At 47.0% G+C, this 15,323-nt stretch overlaps 1 long non-coding RNA gene across 1 annotated transcript in view; it reads right to left on the bottom strand.

Annotated features, from left to right (window-relative positions):
* Positions 1-12,893, bottom strand: part of LOC113486312 — a 20,304-nt gene extending 7,411 nt beyond the window's left edge. Inside the window, exons 1-2 of the long non-coding RNA XR_003399568.1 lie at positions 12,503-12,893; positions 11,023-11,196 (exon numbers count right to left, since the gene is read on the bottom strand). This is a non-coding gene — a long non-coding RNA (uncharacterized LOC113486312). The remainder of the gene's footprint in view (positions 1-11,022; positions 11,197-12,502) is intronic.
* Positions 12,894-15,323: the final 2,430 nt, after the last annotated feature.

A 15,323-nucleotide genomic window follows, 5' to 3' on the forward strand; every position in this document is an offset into this window, starting at 1 on the left:
CCCGGCAAAGGGACTTCTTGGGACTCTCTCTTCCCCCAGAAAAGCATCACAGTTGCAGACTTTTCCCTTTTACCAGGAGATGAGGCAGTCAGGCTCAGGGTGAGCAGTGGGAAAGCCTGGAACAGGCAGCTCCCTTAGTAGCAAAGAGCTTCCCACACCCAAGGCGCTCCCCAGATGTCAGCCAGTTGGTTTTGTTGTGGTTATTGCTGAGCTGCCTCCTCTTGTGTAGCTGTCCTGCACCCCAGCCCAAGCCCTGAAGCCATCCTCGGCATCTTTCCTTTGGTACACAGACTGACTTGCTGACATGTGAACAACTCCTTTTAAAGAACAGATACCCTCCATTTCAAAGAGCAAAGTCCCTTGGGCAGCTGGGGAAAACTGGCAAAGGACACAGACTGAATTTGGTTTTGCTTTGCACTCCCTGTGGTTCTTCACACAAAGAAGCCAATGGCATGAGATGGGGCTTGGGGACCAGAAGTTGGTGCCTTTGCATGTTAGAAACCATTTCCGTTAGCAAGCCTTACAAGCACTGTCTCTGTTTCTGTACTTGTGATCTCTACAGTGCTATTTTTCTGCCTTTCCCAATACTTTCTCTTCTTCCCTATTCAGCCTGCCAATGGGCCCAGCCCCTTAGCTGGCTCTCTTCAAAGGAGGGCATTATGTTACGCCATCACTTCTCAGACTGTTCTCCAGCAAATTTCCATTATGATTGGAAAAAAGTCTGGCAGCCATCACCTCTGCTCTTTGATGACCTTTGGTTGGTTATCAAGCTATTACTCATAATCTAATTGTCTTCACTTAATCAAAGTAAAAAGATGGATAGATACATAGATATAAGGATGAAGCGGGGGTGGGGGTGGAATATGTGGTGATTACTGGCCCAAATTGAGTTGCAAGGGATGGGAAATTGCATCGAGCTGCACCAAATCACACCTTCCAGGATACTGACTTACTCTGACAGTGAAACATTTCTCACTACCAGTACTCAATCTATTGCCTGCTTGGGTTTAGTGTGCAGTTAAAGGAAAATTCACATGTTGCAATTAAAGCAAAACTTACAGCTTGATGTTTCAGCTTCTAAGAGTCAAAAAAGTGAACTTGAGCATAGGTAACTTCAGAGACAAACCTAATCTTCCCCTCTTGCTGAAGAGATTCATGTAGCAACAGTGAATGGGGCTTTCTTCAATTTGCTTTATCCTGTGTGTATTTAAGATAACCCTTTTTTCCAGAATTTCATTTAGCTACTCATACTACAAACACAAGGACAGATGGTCACCAGATCAAACTTAATCAGCATTCTGTATGCTGGATTTTGAGCTTAGAAATTCATCTGGTTCTAGTAAAACATAGTCTGAAACCTGCCTGATGTTTAACTCAACCACAGAATTGTATTACATTTCTAAGCCTCCCCATCCTCACAAGAGATTGAGAAGGGAATCACTGGGCATTTTTAAAAAGGGGTTGATTAGGAGTTTAGTTATCTTCAATCAAAATCTGCTCTGTTACTGTGTCTCACTGGAGAATAGCATTTTTAATGTAGGATTGCAGCCCAGTCTTACCCATTTGTTTCTTCTTGAAGTTCACCACAGGGCTAAATCCAGCCTTGGAATAAGAGGATGCAGTTTTGTTTACATCCCCTTACACCATGCTGGATTCAAGGTCTAGCCCTTAGCAGTGCACCCCCAGTCAAGGCAATTTGAACTATTTTTCCCATGGCTTCTTCTCATTCCTCTTCTCATCAAGGCTCTTCCCTTTTCTGCCTCTCACTGCTGTTAGTTGATAGCCTAGCAGGGCCAAACTCCTGCATCCCAAGGAGCTGACATTACATAGATAGGATGAGCAACGAGCTCCCCCAGGGCCAAGGACCACAGAGGAGGGCTCTCAGGCTTTATCAGCCCTGTTAGGTTTTTACATGCCCATGAGCACACAGCTATCCAGGTGCATCAAAAGCCATGGCAAAGCCTCGTTTTCCTTAAGTGAAGACAAGGTTTCACCCCGTGTCCTTAAATCCTCTGTCCTTCAAGTTGGTGTGGTGATCTTTTTGCCCTCTTCAAAAACACTCAGCTGTTTTATCCCTCCTGCCACAGTCTGTCAGAGATGTGTGTACCACTGCATCGAACTGTGCTGCCTTTATTTGCATAACTGTGGCATGGGGCTGACTGGCTAGAAACCAAAAACCACTCCAAATGGCACAGAGGCGACAGCCATCTGTGTCTTTTTCACATTTGGTTTCATTGTTTTAGGATCAAATCCAACTGCTGCAACCTACAGTAACTCTAGACTTTTCAAGGCTCGGAGCTTTCCATATAGCACAGTCTGTGGTTTCACTGTGGAGAAGCAAACCTGGAAAAAAACTTGTTGGACTGGATCAGAAGAATTTTAGTTAGTGCGGCAGGAGCTGCCAGTGGTGAAAATAGCAGTCCCGGAGCATGAATGAACGGAGTGGTGTTTCATTCTGTGCACATTAGACAATTTAATCCCAACTCGGCATTATGGTTGCACTGGGCAGTTTGCTCTTGAGATGTGTTTCCATTGCCATGTAATAAATATAAATGCTCTTTATGAGGTACTCATAGAGGGAAGGCATCTAGTGGTTGCTAAAGGTTATTCTGGTGATGTATGTTCAAAGTCCTCCAGTTTGGCATTAATTAACACAGTGTACTATTTTGCAGTTTCCCAGCCCAGACACATCCAGATTCCTGCTAGCAATTGGAAGTGGCATCACCCACCACCCACTCCTCCACCCAAACCAGGCAGCACTGATACAATCCCTCCCTCACATGAAGCGTGTGTATCCCCCACAACCCCGTGGCAGGGGGCATGCAGGCACTTGGAGGATGATGGATTTTTTTGCATTGCAAAAGCAAGCTACTTCTAACAGGCCTGAGGCAGGGATCTTCATGAAGGTCTGTCCCATGGGTCCCAAAAGCCCAGCGCCGTTGGCTGGAGGCAGTCGGAAGCTCTTAGTTTGTCATGTGAATTGGTGTACTTTTGATGTCCAGGTTGAGGATTGCTGGTTGCAGGAAGTTGATGCCCACAAGAGTTCAAACCCCTAAGGGACTGATGGGAGCTTGTGACCCACACACTGTTTAAGTGTCAACTCTTCATGTCACAGCATTGAGAGGAACAGGTATAATCCATTCCCTTATGTGTTTCCCATTTTTCTGGGCTTTGTTGCTCCAAGCCTACTACAGCTGCTGCCTAATGCAATATTAAGGAAAATGTGTAGGAGCTACTATGGGGGCTGGATTCTGCCCTTGCTAAAAGCCAAGAGAGAAAGGGATACTTGCACTTTTTCTGCCTATTTTATCCCTGTTAGGTGTCTGAAAAGCATTTGCTACCAGCCTCAAGCTGCAGAGATAATTAAATGCTGTACCAACCAAACTGCCAGAAGATGAAAACTTGTGTGACTCAATGATACTGCATGGACCAGAACATAACATAGCTAAGCAGATCCTGTAATTAGGAAACTACCAATTTACACTCATACGCCTTCTGCTTAGGCATCCCAGCATGGGTAGGCTGCCCGGCTCTTCGTGGCTTCCGAGTTCCTTGCACTGGGCTGAGGGTGCTTTTTCCACTGACTCCGGTGTGCTGCTATTTTGTGTCCTCAATGCAAAGGCTCTTTTTTGCTTCTTTCTCATTAGTGGTTATATCTTGCCTCATGTAAGGGACCATTGGCCTCTGAGCTCTAATCCTAGAGCTGTTTCTTCAGCGTTAATCTCTTATGCAACAGCCATCCTCTCGAGCAGGCTATCTGGTATGAAGTAGGTCCTTTCCCGTGACTAATGAATAGCTGGGCAGCGTGAAGCACTGATGGGGCACGATTACAGTCTTGCAGGGGTAACCCATTGCACCCACCATGGGGGACAGCCACTGCTGGAGCCTGCCTCCAGCGTCACCATCCCTGTGGCATCAGAAGCTCCACTGCAACTCACTCAGCCTTTCCCAGCACCCTGGTTTCTGCACCCTCTCCCCAGTGCTATAACAGGCAGGCTTATATGCACCAGTTAATTTTCTTTTTTACACCTCCAGCCTCCCTCCCGATAATTTTTTTTTTAAACTCCAAAATACATTTGTTGCAAGTCAGATGCCAACAGTTCCCAGTGCCAAGAAGATGCAGTACTCCTTCTGCTTGCTCTGTTTTCCTGTGAACTCTATCAGTTTTCACTTGTTTCTCTGTGACCTTTGGAGCCCATTCAAAGTCATCTGCCTTTTGCTTTAATTTAATTTCAGTCCAGTGCATGTTGCCAGCTGATCTGTTGCCTGTTTTTACACATCACCATCAAATCACCACCTCTTCATATTGTTTAGACAGTCATCAAATCTAGGCTTTCCAGCTCTTTTTGTTAACGGGCTAGGAGGGATTGTTATATCTAGCTGATGTGACCAGAAAGGGACCAGAAAGCTGCTTAATTCCAGCTAACAAATCTTTAAAGCCTAATGTGGGATTTTTATGGCCAGAGCAGGGTCTGGCCTGTGTTACAGACCCAAGGTCCGCCTGTATGGCTGCTGTACCCCATCTTCCCACTGACTAGCAGGGCACTGGCTCCACTGTGCTGGAAATGTATCCCTCAACTTGTTGTACCAGAGATTGGCTTGTGCTGGTTCTGGGATAGAGACAGTTATTATTGTAGAGCCAGGTGGGACCTCCTGGGCCCTCTCCTGCAGCTGGTCCCAGTTACAGACAGCCTGGGATGAACGGGAGGTGAAGGAGCCTGGTGCCCTGTAGCTCTGGTTATCCCTGCGATGTTAGCAAGAGCTGGGGTGGACGTGGCAGCCCCAGGAGAGGCACAGAGTCCACAGGCCATGTTCAGGCTCAGCTCCAGCACCACGCAGCCCACAGAGAGCTGTTTCCATGCCTGGAAGGCTCCAGGTTTTTCACGTACTCCTCAGGAGAGCTACACTGAGGCCCATTTGAGGTGAAACGCAAGGAGTACTTTCTCCATGACTTCTGTATGTTTTTCTGCACACTTGTCTGTGTTGTCTTTACAGCTCCAAGATATCGTGCTCGATGGCTTGTTTAAGACCAAGATTTCCTTTCTGGGCCAAGAGTAAAATCCGTATTTCCCTTCAATACAGAGGATGGTCAGAAGGAGAAGGCATAGCACAGTTGACCAAACCCCAGGACTCATCTGGCCATCATGGGTATCTCCCACTGCATCATTCAGGACCTGAGGTATGTATTTATTTCTCGAAGCACAGACATAGTGTACATAGCTTTAAACTAGTCTGGCTCCATTTTCTCTGTATGTGTCCCTAAGTCCCTGAAGAAGAAGATGTAAAGAGATAAGTGCTTACTGGTTAGATGTAACTGTGACAATTTTATATAGCACAGTGGGTGTAGCGTTTTCAAAGGTGGCCTGCAACACTTCTTAGGCTCTCCACAGCGGTTTAATTTTTATTCTTTCTCCTTTTGTTGGTTCCCTTCCCATAAATCACATGTGGAAGGAAAACATGTGGATGTTCCACATGAGGTGGGGAAAGCCAGTAGCAACCCTTAAAGGAAAAGTAACCCATGATTAAAAAATGTTAGTAAACAAAACCAGCCTTTTCAAGTGCCCTTCTCCCAAGAGGCATGCCCTGCAAACACTAGCAAACAGGGCTGGCCTGAAAAAGAAAAGCAGAAGCAGCACATTTACAAGTAGATGCTCGGGTCAGTGCAAAACCTAGCACAGTCAGATCTTGCCCTGCCAACATCCGAGCCCGTGTCCAGCCCCTGAAGAAGTGAGGCAGTTTACAGGCTTAGCCTTTTGCAGGACGCCAGCCTTATTTTGCTGTCCTGCCATTAAGCCTTGCAGTGTAAAGACTGGCACAGGGTTGTGGGCCACGTGTGGCAGAGAGGCTCCCTTGAAGAGGGTTAAGCTGCAGTGGGCACCCAGGAGCCCAGGGTGCCTCTCACCCTGCCAATCCACTGCCACAATCTTGCTCGCAACCCATGTGTTAGCAACAGTAGGGCTGTGGGCTCCAACCCTGGCTTGTTCTGCGTGGCTCAGTGCCCCCCCGGCCTGCACAGCTAAATACTGGGAGAACTTTAATGTTCCTCCAGGCTGTCAGAGCAGCCAAACAGGCTGCAGAGGTCAGGGATTAGTCCTGGCTTGGCTTCCATATGCTCTCTTGAGCACTATCTGAATCTCAGATGCACCATGTCTGCAGTTACGTATCTGTTCCAGATTGAAGCTCGGTTGCTTGCACAGCCTTGCAACAGAGAGCTCAGTTTAAACTCGGTAACTTTGCCAAGGTTTTGCATTTTGCGCTGAGATCTATGCTGCTACCATCACCCATGATGCCGAGTCAGCCCACACGTCCTCCTGCCACCCATGGAGTCACATGCTCCAAAGCAGAGCCTGGTAATACCACATCTGAGGGGCTACAAACCCCAGAGAGGACAGTTGCCTACATGTCCCAGGGACCCCGGCACAGCCAGCCCCCACGCTTACAGTGCTTGCAGGCACATCTCAAACTTCTCAAGAAAGGCTAATGAAAAAGGCACTACCAGAGCCCTGGGGCTAGAAAGCAGATGGGACAGGCCCATCTCTTGCTGTTCCAGTGCCCACGTGTGGTCAAGCCCTGAATCTTTTCCTCCTTTGCTTTGTCGCATCCAAACGCAAGGCAACCTCTTTGTAAAGAAAGCAAGTGTCCTCTGCTGGCTGCAAGCAGAAAGTGCATGTGGTGACACCCTGGCTACGGACAGCACTGGAGCAGGGATGTGTTCTGTGGAGTTTGTGACCTGACTTTGTTTTAAAGATGGATGATAAACCAACCATGAAATGGAGCCACAAGCTGGCTGCTTGCAGCATGGACAAAGGCAGGGGGTCAGGGTCTCTGTGCCTTCGGGCTGCGGGTGCAGGGCAGGCTGCAGCCCTTCTCCCTCACAGCCCCACTGCTGGGGGGGGAACCCCAAGAGGGTTCCTGGTACAGCCGAGGTAAGGCCTGAGACAGTGGAGGCTGGAAGGGAGCAGCTGCTCAAGAGGGGCAGGAGATCAGAGGTGCCCAAGGCACAGGAGTAGAGGAACTCTTTACCAGCACGAAGCACATTTTAGGCAGTGCCTGCAGAAAGGATGTAAGAGCGGGGGCCAGAATCCAGCATGCGTTTGTTCTCTGTGTTTCTGAAATAATCCCTTGGAGATCAACGGGGTTTCACATCTTTCCCCATCTGTTCTTAATCTGTTCGCTTGACAGATGCCAAACCACCATACCCCGTATGGAAAAACACAAAACAAAATACAAAGCCTTATATCTCCTCTGGTTTTATTCAGAAACATTCCCCCGAGCCTGACTCTTGTTCATGCCCCAGGCGTGTGTGGAGGCCCAGGGAGGAACCTGCACCGGGGACAGATCTGCTGTCAGCAGGGTTTTCACAGCAAGGCCCAGAGAAGGGGTGGTCTTCAGACTATCTGATGGAGCAGCTTTGTATTTATGCAAACTCAATGACTCAGGTTGGTGATTACCTGCTGCTGGCATCCCTCTGCTGCCAAGAAGCCTCCACTGACATCTCCCTCCTGTTGTTCCAGGCGCTGCAGACCCATAGAGCCAGAGACAGTCCTGGCCAGGCAGGAGGTTGGCAGAGAGAAGGGAACTGCCTTGCTAAAGGTCACAGAGCACACGGGGCCAGAAGGAAAACCAGCACCCTGAACCCCCCAAAGGCTCCAGCCAAGTGGTCAAGCAGCCTCTCATCCCAGTGCTATCTCAGAGTTCACCCCTGCAAAAATCTGTTGAGGACGTGAGCAACAGCATCTTAATGGTGCCCAAGAATACTTTAAGGCTGAGACTCGGTGATTACAGCACTGTCATTATCAGAGCCTGGAGCGAACCAACCTGATAATAAATAATACAGGATAACTCCCAACATTTAAAATTATTCTATCCTAAGCTGTTCCCATCCTCACCCTATCGATCAGAAGGCTGAGTGTTTGCAACAGCTCATACAGTAAATGGACTTTAACTTTGTTCTTTCAAAATACTGAAACAGGCTCTTTTCCGGACACTGCCATGTAATTTACAGCTCTATCACTAACTCCTTAATAGTTGCCAGGTTCTTTGGAGTCTTTTGAAAGGGAACACAATAAAAAGATACGGACCGAGACTGACCGCGAGTCTCATGTCTGCGGGTTCCTGCATGCCTTTTTTGGTCTTTTCAGCAAGCTAATGGAAATCAATTCTGTATCTTCAAGGCAAGATGATGAGGTTTTAGAGTTCCCCTGACTAGTAACAACAGAGAATTGATATAGCTCTACAGCACCCAAATGCCAGCGCATATCCATCTCAACTTTACCATTAGCCTCAGGTAAGAGAGGGAAGGGAGAGATTTCCTCTTTGCATATCATTTGCTTAATCAAGCTGAAACACAGTCCTGTCAGTCTGAAAACAGGTTTGAAAGAGTGACAGTTAAACACCTGTGCAATTTGTCCACTACCCCAAGAATGGGGTATTTATATAAGGTTTGGATGAGCAAAAAGGAAGGCTGGGAAAAGATTCAGCAGCTCTGATAGGAGAGAGAAAATGGCACTGTCTTGGGCTGTTAACATCACAGCAAGCCCTGCGCTGTTCAGAGACTGCTTCCCACCAGCCCAAGCCTATGTTAATTTAATAAAGGAAAACATCCTGTGCCTCCCCAGGTTGGCAAAGGTAGGATTTGGGGTGAAGGGGATCTCCTTTGCTTACTCTGCATGTTTTGCCAGTATCCCCCAACTCCCTGAAATGTCAAGAGAAAGATCAACAGAGTGAAACGTAATCTCAAAGAGAAACACAGTATTTTTTAAAATGCCCTCACAGCGGCAATCATCATAAAAATACAAACCTGAGGTTTGTAAAAGTCTAGCAATAAAACCACAGACATCTTTACAACTCCCAGATACACAGTGCTCCCCGGCAGCAAGCACAAAAACCCTCCCAGATGCAAGAGGCAAAACGATAACTGGGGAACAGGCCTAATTGTTTTACAGCCTGCAAAAAAAAAAACCCACACATGACACCAATTCGCAGGCCATTACCAGTCACCATCAGGAAAGATAAAATAAAATCCCTTCATTCTTCCTCACCTAGAGACCATGGAGCAGCTGAGTTGGATGGTGGTGGAATGTTACACTTCCAGGCAAGTACATATTCATAAAGCAAGCTCAGATCTTTGTGCTGTTTTCTGGTCATTTAAAGCCCTTTTCTTTGCTAAACCAGATTATAAGCATCTGTACTTCCCTAGCTAACAGTAGGCATTTTCTGTTCTATGGGAATAGAGATTATCTCTCTTAAAAGGTGAGGCAGGCCCTCAGGCAATGTAGCTCAGCTTCCCTGTGGGCTCTGGCAGGTTATTTTATATTTCCATGCCTTGAATCTCCCATCAGCAAAAGGAATCCTGCATTTCTCCCACTGTCCAACAAGGTTTAAAGTTCTTCACATGGGCACTGCTTATTAGTAGGAGGTGGTGGAGGACCATGGCAGCAGAGCGCTGGTTGTGTGGAAGGTGATCAGACTTACCTGAGCAGGATTATAAAGCACAGAGCGTGGTCAGTGGAGGACTTTCTGGACCCCCTGCGATCATTTTGCCTAGTACTTTCTTATGTGGTTGACTTTACTCTTAGGTACAGCCAGGATTTTGAACTGCCCACCTGTTTGCCTGTAATGCTGGGGGAGGCAGGCATCAGTTTCCTGAAATGATGGTACTGATTCAGCTTTTGACAACTGCAGTGACTCGTCTTTTCATCTGTCTGCCATGGAAATAAATCCATGTGGTAGCAATGATGGGAAATTACTCAGAGAGAAAAAAAAAAAAGTTCAATGTAGGCCAGATTTAAAAAGTCCAGAGTAAACACAGCCTCAGCCTAGTACCATACAACTGTCAAGTCACATTGCAGGAGGATTCTTGATGCTGATAATCTTAACGATTCTTTGGGCCATGGGTGCATCTCCCACTGCAAATCTGCTTCTCTAAAGCCACTTTATCACTGACCTGAAAGGAAGTAATCATGGCGTGTATGTGAGGAGAGCTAATGAATGGTAATAGCTACAGCACATGTAGCAGGTCTAACAACACAGACGAGGTTCTCTATTTGTATTTTGCTCCCAGAACATAGAGGTCACTGGCCTTTCTCCTGATGATCTTTGATAGAATACAGTAGGTAGAGCCTGGGCATACATATATAAACCTGTCAGTGATTACTTACATACTTAAGAGATTTTTATTTTTTGCAAAAGCCTTAAAAACAAAATGCAGGTGTCACAGGTCTTAAAAAAAAAAAAAAAAAAAAAAAAAAAAAAAGTTCTTCTCTTATTTCTAGGCTGTTCAGAACTTGTCTTCTTCCTTTGTGCATTGATTGTCTTAAGTTTAGCTGCCTAGCTGAAAGCTGTTCTGGGATTTAATGCCACCCTTTCTGATTGAAATGAGAACCCTTACTCCCCAAGTTCCTGGGAAAGGCCCATGATATAACTGAAAGGTGGGAACTGCTTTTGCCCTTGTTTGTACAGCCACGGAATTCTGGCTAACAGCCATCTCATGAATTAATGCTGAAAATAATGGATTTTCTAAGTCTGGTTGGTAAAGTGGAGATAAGGGAGCTGAGTAAGGGGATGATGCCTTCTCCCAGACAGCAATTGTAGCAATGTTTTACATTCAGGGAGTAGGTCAATCCACGTGCACATTTAATGGATGAGATAAGGGCAGCTTGCACTAAATTAGCTTTCTGGACAATGTATGATATCAGAGATGCAAAACCCTCCTGGCTGCCCGCTGCTGGAAGGAGCTGCCTGCCTGCACTTCCAGGCCTGGCAGATCTGTTTGCAAATGCTGCTCTCTTGTACTAAAAACAAAACGCTGATGTTCCTGAGCATCCTGCTATAAAGCAAATGACCACTAAGACAGTGGAGGCCAACGTGCCACCTTTGGGATATGGCTGACCACACTTTACTCAGCACCATTTCATTAGTGGTAAGCCATGCTGCAGCAGAGTTACTGCCAGAAGGATCTCTGTGTTGTGCCCTGCTCCAAGCAGAGAGACACGTGTGAAGCTCATGGCAGCCTGTGCCCACCTCCTGCTCCTCCAGCCCCGGATGTCTGGCTGGATTAGGCGTCTCCTGGATCCTGACCTGCTTTCTCCAGTTCTGCTCCTCAACAGACATCTGAGCCTCAGTTTCAGCACTTGTCATCAGATGTTACTTGTTCTGCAGCAGGAGGCTTCCTCTTGTACCAGGAACCCCACTGGCCTAAGTGTTGTGCAAACAAAGGAAAAACAATAACTAAAACCAGTTTCTGCCTTGAGGAGCTGACAGCACCTCCCTTATTTCTCCCAGCTTCTGTAAATAAATCCTTGGTAATGTCACTGTTTTTCAGAGGACGATAAAAGGACCTGTCGTCACTCCCTGACAGTGACTTTTCCTGCCATTCACTAAGCTTTCCCCTCCCTCTCCCATGCAGAGAGAAGTTTGTTAAAAATTAGATCTCATCTGATGACTGCTAATTATCTTAGAGGCTGTTGGTTAAGATGCAGCAAAGGGACCAAAGACAGCACTCAGGAACAGCCCTGCGGGAGGAATGCTGGCTTGGCCGCTGTCACTGAGCAGAATTAGGCCTTGAGTATTGTAACTGATGCTTCTCCAGTGTGATGTCTGATAGCAAAGGTACTAAATAAGGGTTAGTATAGAAGTCTCTCTATATACACGCACACTTATGTACATTTGGTTCTGATTTTTAAAAGCTTCCCTTTTGGGGAGATCACATCGCCCTTCAGATTTTAACATTTTGGTTGAATTTCATCCTGGCTGTTATTCCCCACTCTGCACCAAGCTCTGGGAAAGACTGCTCAATAACTTTCCCTTGTCCTACCCCCAGCACACTGCTGTCAAGAGCAGAGGACTTGTGCAACCTGCGGGCGGCCTGCTTGCAAGGAGAGACGGCCACTCCAGCATGGTCTCCTTCCGACAGGGTGAATGTGAAGCTAATCCCAGATTCTCATCTCAGCCACACTGATCTAATTAATAGTAACTCTTTTGGCTTTATAGGGTGGAGGGTGTCTGGATTTAGATCTGCATTACCAGAAACAAAACCTGGCTAGCTGTGCATGTTGATACTACAGATGCAGGACAAAGAGGAACAACAACCCGTGTGCTGGAGAGGTGATTAAACTTTTCTGCTTCCAGCTCTGCAGCCTGCTGCTCTCTCCTGTCCCTGTAATCTGTGCTCTTTAAAAAACAAAGCAAGCAAAAAGAAAATAAGGAGAAAGAGGCACCTTAAAATCAAAGAGCCAGCAAGAGTGGGAAGACACACTGTCTCTAATGTCCTGGAAAATCTCTGTCCCTGCTCCTATAGAGCCTGAAGAGCAAACCCAAGACCACAGAAAGCACAGGGTAGGAGGCAGATCATCTGAGCCACACACGGGACAGGATCACCCTTGCCCTAACCTCTCCCTAACATCTTCCTGCACTCATCTCCAGTTACCAAATCAGCATGGCCCTTTTAAAGTATGCATGGCCCCTCCACCAAGTACACTCCAATTTCCACTCATCCTCTTACCTGGTCCCTCTCTCAGTCCCCAGGCAGCACGGAAAGAAGAGCCCAGGGCTGGCGCTGCTGCTGCTGCTGTGGGCACTGCTGGGAGCCATCCTTCCTCTGCAGGCATTGCACTGTCTGCCCAGGCTTTGCAGCTCCTTGATTTATTTCTATATATAAACTTTGGAGATGTTTTATGCAAGCAACGTGGCACATTTCCAATGCAGCCAGGCCAGCCTGCAGAGGGCATGCAGGGCTACATGGCGGGGGATCAGAACAATTCTTCAGCTGGTCCTGAGACAGACTGGCCAACGTGCGACTCTCTGCTTAGCAACAAGGTCCTGGCAGTCTGTGCAGACAAATACATCCCATCAAATCCCGGCAAAGCCACCCATGCAAAGAGTTCCCTGCTCTGCAGAGCTTGACCATATGGCTGAAGAATAAGTCATAAAGGAACAGAGGTCTTTAAACCAAAGTCCAGGACTCGGAGGTTCTCAGATCTGGAGTCTGTTTGCTCGGTTTTCTGCCTGATCCTGTCAAATCATTGGAGTTTTTGTCCCAGCTTCCCCATGGATTTTCTGTTTGACCCTGGAGTGGTTGCTTAGAACCAGTCTTTGAAAGGATGCCTGCAGTTTTCTGACTGCATGAAGCACTGATAATTGGTACAACCCACAGGCAGCATAGGGCCTTAAGGACTGCTGCACATCTTATCACAGCTTTTTGTGATCTCTGATTTTGGTGGAGCATAAACAATGTGAGATTTTACCATAAGATGCTCATATCTCAGGCCTGTGTTTGCACTTCGATGGATTGGGGATTTGAATTTCTGGAGAAAAGCCCTTGGCCATCTCCAAAGTTCATGAGTTGTGTTCGGGGCCAGAGCTTCCTCCAGCCCAACTCTGGAAAAAGAAGTCGCTGAGCTATAGTTAACTGTGTTACACAGCACTCTTCAGGATTTTTAAAGATCTTTGTGGATATTAATGACATAATTACCATGCTTGCAGCACGCTGCAAGACAAAGATATTCCCATTTTGAACATGAAGAAACTGGGGCAACTCAGTGGGCTGCTCACCTGGCAAGGGGCAGCAGCTGGTGCTGCTGAAACAGAGCAGCCTTTTAAAGGATGACAGATTGGGGTGATGTTTGCAGACTGAAACTTCACAGAACTGAAAACTTCAGAGAAACCAGGGGGATATGGAAAAAAGTATTTAGGGACTATTTCAATTTTATTTCTGAAGGAATGTATTTTCATCCCTTTGTTTCCAATACGTTTTCCTTACATGGGGTACCAGGGTATATTTCTGTTGTATGAATGTCACATCTTAAGGTCCGTTAATAAAAAGCACTTCCCTTCCAGCAGCACAGCTGGGGGCTTTTCCTTCATCTGTGTTAGGTTATTAGGGATCCATATTGAATTTAACATCCTTCTGTCTTCCCTGCCAGGATGATTCAAATGGCAAATGCATTTCTCTTGGCACCGGTCCTAAATGAATCAGCTTCTCAGACTAGTTCGTCACCTAACGGGATCCTAAATTAAGAGTCCACATTTTATATGAAAAGCTGGATGGAACTGAGATAAAATGGAAGGAAAATCACGGAGGTCTTGTTCTCTGGGTCTATGTCTGCATTTTGAGTTCAGCCTCTCTGCGCAGCTGCTGCATGAAGGAGGGGGAGCCACGGGGCGTGGGGAGCCACCAGCTGCCAGCACCGCTGTGCCCAAGGCTGGGGAGGTGCCGTGGGGACACAGCTCACACCAACCCCACGCTGGTGGGACACAGCAGCCTCCCCCTTCCCACTGCAGGGCCTTTCTCCATCACCACTAGTACACTGAAACCTCCCCCTGTACCAGTCTTTTCACTTAGAATTTAAAACTGGTCTTCTGTGGTTTTAGCTTTGACTAAGAACTAATAAGCTTTCTTAAAAATATTTCCCTTTAGGTTTATGTTGCGCTTCATTTTCCTCAGCTTTAGGAGCCGCAAGGTGCAAAGCATGTGTAGATCCGTCCTGTGTTTCCTCACACAGATCAGAGTCACACTGAAGGTAAGTAGATCCACCAGCTTGCAGCTTAATGCTGAATCTGATTTGGGCGAAGGTGTGAAATAGTCATGTGTTGGGTGTAGTATTTCTTTTTCCTTAGAAAATTATTATCTCTAAGTTCTAGAAACTCGTAATCATCTTTTTCTGTTGTCTTCTTTAAAAAATGAAGTTTCTGCCTCTTAATTTTGAAGTCACTTAAATGAAGTATCTTCTTTCTATTATGATCATGGAAAAGACAAGTGTGCAAATCTGGATGCAAGATAAATCTTATCAGGCTGTTCCTATGTGTGCCATTCACAGGGGAGATGTCCTGGTCATGGGCAAATCCCCGATTGCCCCGACCTTTCTGTACTCATTAGTTGTGTGGGAATTTCTGTGCATCTCAACTTGTGTGCATCTGCCAGAAATAGAATCACATGCCAGCGATTATGCCACGGGGCATAATCTTCCACATGGTTTTACGCAGGAAATACAGATGCAGAAATACCCGACCACGTAGGGCTGCACACCCAGGGCCTACCCAGCTGGTGCGCAGTTTAAGGTGGCGTGTGTACGTAATTCATGCAGAAATGACACTGCAGAGCCAAGGTGCGTGTGGGGACAGGGACAGACTGCAGACGTTCCACCCCAAGCAGTCTGCTGCCTCGGGAGGGCACTTCACACGTGAACCGTTCCACACGAGTTCCCCCAGCTCCACGCACCCTCCTTTTTTTCCTCCCAAAACACCCACCGAGGCACGTTCCCACGGTCCATCGGAGCAACGCACAGCTGCTGCTCACAGGCGTGTTTCCAGCCCCCCCCCCCCCC

This window comes from Athene cunicularia (genome assembly GCF_003259725.1).
Source record: "Athene cunicularia isolate RWA chromosome 15 unlocalized genomic scaffold, athCun1 chr15_part1, whole genome shotgun sequence".
In the NCBI taxonomy this organism is placed as follows: domain Eukaryota; kingdom Metazoa; phylum Chordata; class Aves; order Strigiformes; family Strigidae; genus Athene; species Athene cunicularia.